Consider the following 9,567-nt stretch of genomic DNA (forward strand, 5'->3'; position numbering starts at 1 on the left):
TAAAACTTCATTAATATCAATATAATCATGAGGATATCGGAATCCAAATCCCCCTAAAAAAAAGGGGGACTTCAGGCGAGGTGATAGTTTCAGGGGTGTAGTAGTCATATTTTAGAACCATAGTTTTCTTCTCTCTCATCTTCCCTCTGGACAGGGGAGACCTGGGTTGTATTCACTAGAAATAAACTGACCAAACTGGGGAGGGACTGCCTAAACTTGTCCAAAAATAAGCTAATTTTCATTGCAAAATGTTTTGCTACGGTGATCACTAATAAATACGACCCAGGGACAGGATGTCAGGAATCTCAGGGTGGGCTTCAAAACACTTTTTACGTTTCAAAAAGTTTGAAAAAGGTTTTTGTTGCATGCCCTACTGAACACGACCCAGCTTCCCTTTGCCCTTGTTGACCCGAAACCGTGGGTGTGGAACTTCCCTGGGAAATTTTGTAGATCTGAGATAACTGGATAGATGTGAAGAACTATGACCAAATTCTAACCAATTTGGGGAAAAGATGGAGCTAGTACTAAATTGCAATTGCCTATCTATACCTATCAAATTCTTTCAGTTGAACACAATTGCCTAGGGGAAAGCGGTGAGCCTAAGGGTTCTTGACAGGGCTGTACATCAGTGGTTTCAAACCTGTTGTTACTTCAGAATTTTCTGGTGACCTACAGCAGTGTCCCAAACTCGGCGCTGGGTGCACGTTTAGTTTTTTGCCCTAGCACTACACAGATGATTCAAATAATCAACTCATCATCAAGCTTTAATTATGGGGCGGCAGGTATCCTAATGGTTAGAGCATTGGGCCAGTAACTGAAAGGTTGCTGGATCGAATCCCCGAGCTGACAAGGTAAAAATATTTTGTTCTGCCCCTGAACAAGGCAGTTAACCCACTGTTCCCCGGTAGGCTGTCATTGTAAATAAGAATTTGTTCTTAACTGACTTGCCTAGTTAAATAAAAGGTTAATATTTAAAACATTTACATTTGAATCAGCTGTGGACCGAGTTTGGGAAACCCTGAGCTACAGTATCAGATAAACAAAACCACGTCACTAGCATTAAAGGGAAGAAGAAAAGTTTCTGATGACATCATCTGGTGTGCATCATGTGATTTGTTTAAAATTAGCTTTTTTGTTTAAAATCACATGATGCACACTAGACGTCATCAGTGGTTGTGTTCCGAAGCGTTGCATGCATCAACCAATGCCATGTCATTGACAGTGTCGTCGGGCACCAGATTCATACCCTTAAACTTATTCTACATTTTGTTATGCTACGGCCCAAATTCAAAATGGATTAAAAAAAATTCTCTCTCACCCATCTACACACAATACCCTATAATGAAAAAGTGAAAACATCTTTTTAGACATTTTTGAAATGCAGATATTTCATTTACATAAGTATTAACACCCCCGAGTCAATACATATTAGAATCACCTATGGCAGATATTACAGCTGTGAGTCTTTCTGGGTAAGCCTCTAAGAGCTTTGCACATCTGGATTGTACAATATTTGCCCATTATTCTTCTCAAAATGATTCAAGCTCTGTCAAAGTTGGTTGTTGATCATTGCTGGACAACCATTTAAATCTTGCCATAGATTTTCAAGCAGATTTAAGTAAAAAAAAAAAAAAAATCTGCCATTCACTGTCTTCTTGGTAGGAAACTCCAATGTAGATTTGGCCTTGGGTTTTAGGTTATTGTCCTGCTGAAAGGTGAATTCAGATCCTAGTGTCTGGTGGAAACAAACTGAACCAGGTTTTCCTTGAGGATTTTGCTTGTGCTTAGCTCCCTTCAGTTATGTTTTTATCCTGAAAAAACAGTCCTTAACGATTACAAGCATACCCATAACATGATGCAGCCACCACTATGCTGGAAAATATGGACAGTAGTATCCAGTAATAGATTTGCCCCAAACATAACACTTTGTATTCAGGACAAAAAGTGAATTACTTTGGAGTATTACTTTTGTGCCTTGTTGCAAACAGGATGCATGTTTTGGAATCATTTTTATACTGTACAGGTTCCCTTCTTTTCACTCTGCCAATTAGGTTAGTATTGTGGGGTGACTACAATGTTATTGATCCAACCTCAGTATTCTCCTATCACAGCTATTAAACTCTGTAACTGTTTTAAAGTCACCATTGGCCTCATGGTGAAATCCCTGAGGGGTTTCCTTCCTCTCCGGCAACTGAGTTAGGAAAGACAACTTTATCTTTGTAGTGACTGGGTGTATTGATACACATTCCAAAGTGTAATTAATAACTTCACCATGCTCAAAGGGATATTCAATGTCTGCTTTTTAAAATTGTACCCATCTACCAATAGATGCCCTTCTTTGCGAGGCATTGGATAACCTCCCTGGTCTTTGTGGTTGAATCTGTGTTTGAAATTCACTTCTTGACTGAGGGATCTTACAGATAATTGTACAGTTGAAGTCAGAAGTTTACATACACTTAGGTTGGAGTCATTAAAAATATTTTTTCAACCACTCCACAAATTTATTGTTAAAAGTTTTGTTTTGGCAAGTCGGTTAGGACATCTACTTTGTGCATGACACGAGTAATTTTCTCCAACAATTGTTTACAGACAGATTAATTGCACTTATAATTCACTGTATCACAATTCCAGGGGGTCAGAAGTTTACATACAGTAAGTTGACTGTGCCTTTAAACAGCTTGGAAAATTCCAGAAAATTATGTCATGGCTTTAGAGGCTTCTGATAGGCTAATTGACATCATTTGAGTCAATTGGAGGTGTACCTGTGGATGTATTTCAAGGCCTACCTTCAAACGCAATGCCTCTTTGCTTGACATCATGGGAAAATCAAAAGGATTCAGCCAAGACCTCAGAAAAAAATTGTAGACCTCCACAAGTCAGGAGGAAACATGTACAAAAGTATCTATATCCACAGTAAAACAAGTCTTATATCGACATAACCTGAAAGGCCGCTCAGCAAGGAAGAAGCCACTGCTCCAAAACCGCCATAACAAAGCCAGACTACGGTTTGCAACTGTACATGGGGACAAAGACTTTCTGGAGAAATGTCCTCTGAACTGATGAAACAAAAATAGAACTGTTTGGCCATAATAACAATCGTTATGTTTGGAGGAAAAAGGGGGAGGCTTGCAAGCCGAAGAACACCATCCCAACCGTGAAGCACGGGGGTGGCAGCATCATGTTGTGGGGGTGCTTTGCTGCAGGAGGGACTGGTGCACTTCACAAAATAGATGGCATCATGAGGCAGGAAAATTATGTTGATGTATTGAAGCAACATCTCAAGACATCAGTCAGGAAGTTAAAGCTTGGTTGCAAATGGGTCTTCCAAATGGACAATGTTGTAACGGTTTCTCTCCTCCTCTTCGTCTGAAGAGGAGGAGTAGGGATCAGACCAAAATGCAGCGTAGGTTGAATCCATAATGATTTATTTAAAGATGAAGACGAACACAAAAAACACTTGGAAAATTACAAACCAACAAAACGACGTAGACAGACCTGAACATGTGAACTTACATAAACACGAAGAACGCACGAACAGGAACAGACTACATACACGAACGAAAACGAAACAGTCCCGTGTGGTGCGACATACACAGACACGGAAGACAATCACCCACAAACAAACAGTGAGAACAGCCTACCTTAAATATGGTTCTCAATCAGAGGAAACGTCAAACACCTGCCTCTAATTGAGAACCATATCAGGCAACACATTAAACGCAACATAGAAACACAACACATAGAATGCCCACCCAGCTCACGTCCTGACCAACAAAACAAAGGATTAACACAATAACTAGGGTCAGAACGTGACAGTACCCCCCCCCCCCCCCCCCCCCCCCCCCCCAAGGTGCGGACTGCGACCGCACCACCTAAACCTATAGGGGAGGGTCTGGGTGGGCATCTGTCCGCGGCGGCGGCTCTGGCGCAGGACGTGGACCCCACTTCACCCTTGTCTTTGTCCGCTTCTGTGGCCTCCTCAAGGTGGCGACCCTCGCCACCGACCTTGGACTGGGAACCCTAGACATGGGTCCCGCTGGACTTAGGGGCAGCCCTAGCGGATCCTGGCTGGCTGGCTCTGGCGGATCCTGGCTGGCTGGCTCTGGCGGATCCTGGCTGGCTGGCTCTGGCGGCTCTGGCTGCTCATGGCTGGCTGGCGGCTCTGGCTGCTCATGGCTGGCTGGCGGCTCTGGCTGCTCATGGCTGGCTGGCTCTGGCGGATCCTGGCTGGCTGGCGGATCCTGGCTGATCCTGGCTGGCTGGCTCTGGCGGATCCTGGCTGGCTGGCTCTGGCTGTTCATGGCTGGCTGGCGGCTCTGGCTGCTCATGTCTGGCGGAAGGCTCTGGCTGCTCCTGTCTGGCGGAAGGCTCTGGCTGCTCCCGTCTGGCGGAAGGCTCTGGCTGCTCCCGTCTGGCGGAAGGCTCTGGCTGCTCCCGTCTGGCGGACGGCTCTAGCGGCTCCTGTCTGGCGGACGGCTCTAGCGGCTCCTGTCTGGCAGACGGCTTTGAAGGCTCGGGACAGACGGGCGGCTTTGAAGGCTCGGGACAGACGGGCGGCTCTGACGGCTCGGGACAGACGGGCAGCTCTGACGGCTCGGGACAGACGGGCAGCTCTGACGGCTCGGGACAGACGGGCAGCTCTGACGGCTCGGGACAGACGGGCAGCTCTGACGGCTCGGGACAGACGGGCAGCTCTGACGGCTCGGGACAGACGGGCAGCTCTGACGGCTCGGGACAGACGGGCAGCTCTGACGGCTCGGGACAGACGGGCAGCTCTGACGGCTCGGGACAGACGGGCAGCTCTGACGGCTCGGGACAGACGGGCAGCTCTGGGCAGACTGGCAGTGCAGGCGGCTCTGGGCAGACGGGCACACCTGTAGGGAGGAGACGGAGAGACAGCCTGGTGCGTGGGGCTGCCACAGGACCCACCAGGCTGGAGAGACCTACAGGAGGCTTGATGTTAAGAGGCACCTGAAGGACCGGGCTGTGAGGGAGCACTGGAGCTCTGGTGCGCAGCCTTGGCACCACTCCCCCAGGCTGGAATACTACTCCAGCCCGTACCCTCCAGAGTGCAGGCACAGGTTGAACCGGGCTGTGGATGAGCACTGGAGATCTAGTGCCTACTACGCGCACCTCTCCCTTAGGCTCCACTCCCACATTTGCCCGGTACGAGCGGAGCGTAGGCATAGGACGCACTGCACCCTCCCAGCGCCCCGGAGACACAGCACGCAGAGCCGGCGCAGGATACCCTGGACCGAAACTGCGTACCGGAGACCAGACGCACTAAGCAGGCACAATACGCCCCGGCTGGATGCCCACACTCACATGACACTTTCGGGGGGCTGCCCTATAGCGCACCGGGCTATGGGCACGCACTGGCGACACCGTGCGCTTAACCGCATAACACGGTGCCTGACCAGTGACGCGTTGCTTATAATAAGCACGAGGAGTGCGCTCAGGTCTGCTACCTGGCTTAGCCACACTCCTCTCTAGCCCCCCCCCCCCCCCCCCCCCCCCCCCAAAAAAAAATTATGGGGCTGCCTCTCGTACCTGTCGCGCTGCCGTGCTGCCTCCTCATATCGCCGCCGCTCAGCTTTTGCTTCCTCCAGCTCAGCTTTGGGGCGGCGATACTCCCCAGCCTGTGCCCAGGGTCCTTCTCCGTTCAAAATCTCCTCCCATGTCCAGGAGTCCTGGGATTTCTGCTGCTGCTGTCGCTGCCCTTTTCCCCGCTGCTTGATCCTTTGTGGGTGGGTGATTCTGTAACGGTTTCTCTCCTCCTCTTCGTCTGAAGAGGAGGAGTAGGGATCAGACCAAAATGCAGCGTAGGTTGAATCCATAATGATTTATTTAAAGATGAAGACGAACACAAAAAACACTTGGAAAATTACAAACCAACAAAACGACGTAGACAGACCTGAACATGTGAACTTACATAAACACGAAGAACGCACGAACAGGAACAGACTACATACACGAACGAAAACGAAACAGTCCCGTGTGGTGCGACATACACAGACACGGAAGACAATCACCCACAAACAAACAGTGAGAACAGCCTACCTTAAATATGGTTCTCAATCAGAGGAAACGTCAAACACCTGCCTCTAAATGAGAACCATATCAGGCAACACATTAAACCCAACATAGAAACACAACACATAGAATGCCCACCCAGCTCACGTCCTGACCAACAAAACAAAGGATTAACACAATAACTAGGGTCAGAACGTGACAAATGTCCCCAATCATACTTCCAAAGTTGTGTCAAAATGGCTTAAGGACAACAAAGTCAAGTTATTGGAGTGGCCATCACAAAGCACTGACCTCAATCCCATAGAACATTTGTGGGCAGAACTGAAAATGCGTGTGCGAGCAAGGAGGCCTACAAACCTGACTCAGTTACACTAGCTCTGTCAGGAGGAATGGGCCAAAATTCACCCAACTTATTGTGGGAAGCTTGTGGAAGGCTACCCAAAACGTTTGACCCAAGTTAAACAATTTAACGGCAATGCTACCAAATACTAATTGAGTGTATGTAAACTTCTGACCCACTGGGAATGTGATGAAAGAAATAAAAGCTGAAATGAATCATTCTCTCTACTATTTTTCTGACATTTCACATTCTTAAAATAAAGTGGTGATCCTAACTGACCTAAGACAGGGAATTTTTACGAGGATTAAATGTCAGGAATTGTGAAAAACGGAGTTTAAATGTATTTTGCTAAGGTGTATGTAAACTTCCAACTTCAGCTGTATGTGTGGGCAAAAAAAAAAATGCACCACCCCCATACTCATAGAATTGACTCAAAATGAATGTTTACAACCACAAATAACAATAACTGCGACCCTGTGTTTATAAACGTGGATATCGATTTTGACACTTCAGCATGCTTTTGTGGCACAGTCGACGCCAAGCAGGGCTACAGGCCAGAAGGTTGAGGGTTCGCCGACCACCACGGACAAGATAACTCTCCCTGCCTGCTTCATTAGGCTACATTACAATCAGAGCCGGCTGCAGACAATGCTCAGCTAGGTAGAAATCAGATTTTCATAATTTTGATGCTATATTTATAATTCAATAAAATATATGCTAGAAAGTGTATGCCCCCAGGCCTGGCGGGAAGCAAAAGTTATTCCGTTATCTAAGAACAGTAAAGCCCCCTTTACTGGCTCAAATCGGCGACCAATCAGCCTGTTACCAACCCTGTTACTAACTTTTGGGAAAAAAAGTGTTTGACCAGATACAATGCTTTTTTACAGTAACCAAATTGACAACAGACTTTCAGCACGCTTATAGGGAAGGACATTCAACAAGCACAGCACTTACACAAATGACTAATGATTGGCTGAGAGAAATTGATGATAAAAAGATTGTGGGTGCTGTTTTGTTAGACTTCAGTGTGGCTTTTGACATTATTGATCATAGTCTGTTGCTGGAAAAACGTACACTACCGTTCAAAAGTTTGGGGTCACTTAGAAATGTCCGTGTTTTTGAAAGAAAATAAAAATATGTATCCATTAAAATAACATTAAATTGATCAGAAATACAGTGTAGACATTGTTGATGTTGTAAATGACTATTGTAGCTGGAAATGGCTGATTTTCAAAATGGAATATCTACATAGGTGTACTGAGGCCCATTATCAGCAACAATCACTCCTGTGTTTCAATGGCACGTTGTGTTAGCTAATCCAAGTTTATAATTATAAAAGGCTAATTGATCATTAGAAAACCCTTTTGCAATTATGTTGGCACAGCTGCAAACTGTTGTTTTGATTAAAGAAGCAATAAAACTGTCCTTCTTTAGACTAGTTGAGTATCTGGAGCATCAGCATTTGTGGGTTCGATTACAAGCTCAAAATGGCCAGAAACGAAGGACTTTCTTCTGAAACTCGTCACTCTATTCTTGTTCTGAGAAATGAATGTTTTGCCATGCGAGAAGTTACCAAGAAACTGAAGATCTCGTACAACGCTGTGTACTACTCCCTTCACAGTACAGAGCAAACTGGCTTTAACCAGAATAGAAAGAGGAGTGGGAGGCTGTGGTGCACAACTGAGCAAGAGGACAAGTACATTAGTGTCTAGTTTGAGAAACAGACGCCTCACAAGTCCTTACCTGGCAGCTTCATGAAATAGTACCCACAAAACACCAGTCTCAACAGCAACAGTGAAGAGGTGACTCTGGGATGCTGGCCTTCTAGGCAGAGTTGCAAAGAAAAAGCCATATCTCAGACTGGCCAATAAAAATGAAAGATTAAGATGGGCAAAAGAACACAGACACTGGACAGAGGAACAATGCCTAGAAGGCCAGCATCCCGGAGTCACCGCTTCACTGTTGACGTTGAGACTGGTGTTTTGCGGGATGATATAGAGGTCCTGGATGGCAGGGAGCATGGCCCCAGTAATGTACTGGGCTGTCCATACCACACTCTGTCGCGCCATGTGATCGAGGGCGGTGCTGTTGCCATACCAAGCAGTGATGCAGCCAGTCAAGATGCTCTTAATCGTGTAGCTTTATAACTTTTTGAGGATTTGAAGGACCATGCCAAACCTTTCCAACTTCCCAAGGGGGAAGAGGCACCGTCGTGCCTTCTTCATGACTGTGGGCGTGAGTGGAACATTTTCAGTCCTTAGTGATTTGGACACCAAGGAAGCTCTCGACCCGCTCCACTGTAGCCCCGTTGATGTGGATAGGGGCATACTCGCCCCCCCCCCCCCCCCCTCCCCATTTTCTGTAGTCCATGATAAGCTCCTTGGTCTCAATGACATTGAGGGAGAGGTTGCTGTCTCGACACCACACTGCCAGGTCACTGACCTCCTCCCTGTAGGCTCATCGTCGCCGGTGATCAGGCCTACCACCGTCGCGTCGTCAATTAATTATTGATTGCATGCTGGTGTTGTAGGCTAGCCTAGGTAGGATAATTGTATTGTCCCTGAACAAGATCAATAGGGGAGCTTTTGAGCTGTGTCTCATGTCTTCACTGTTCTTTCATTCAATGATGCACCTGGCCCCTCCGCTTATATAGAAAATTGGTGCAGCTTTGAATGATTTTATGTGCGGTATGATTGCTAGTTAGCCTATTGCAGATCTGGACAAATGATCCACCTATCACTATATTGTCACTATGAATGGTGGATAGAGGGCAGGATATACAGACAGGTAGACTATATTGACCTGTGGTATAGTTAGCGTGCGGCAAAGCGTAGTGCATAAGGGAAGTACCAAAACACCTTGATATAGGGGTGCCCATGCAAGCAGCTGAGGAAATGTGGCTAGGATGGAATAAATAATATAGTAAAACCTGCAAAAGGGTGAAAGTAAAGCAGTAAAAAAAACACACTACCCTCTCCAAAGAAAAAAAATAAAAGTTAGACAACCCCCCCACCCCAGGACATTTCCAACTGTCCCTCATCTTCTAGCTTTTTTACTACAATATTAGAAACCTGTCATTTTCACACATGTTGACATACTGTAGCAGTCGAGCTGGAGATGATGAATTTGATGTTGACTGTAACAAACTGACTGCAACCCACCATTTTGTAAATAATTGAGTAACCTTCTGTTGA

The sequence above is a fragment of the Salvelinus namaycush genome, chromosome 29 (assembly GCF_016432855.1).
Source record: "Salvelinus namaycush isolate Seneca chromosome 29, SaNama_1.0, whole genome shotgun sequence".
Lineage (NCBI taxonomy): Eukaryota > Metazoa > Chordata > Actinopteri > Salmoniformes > Salmonidae > Salvelinus > Salvelinus namaycush.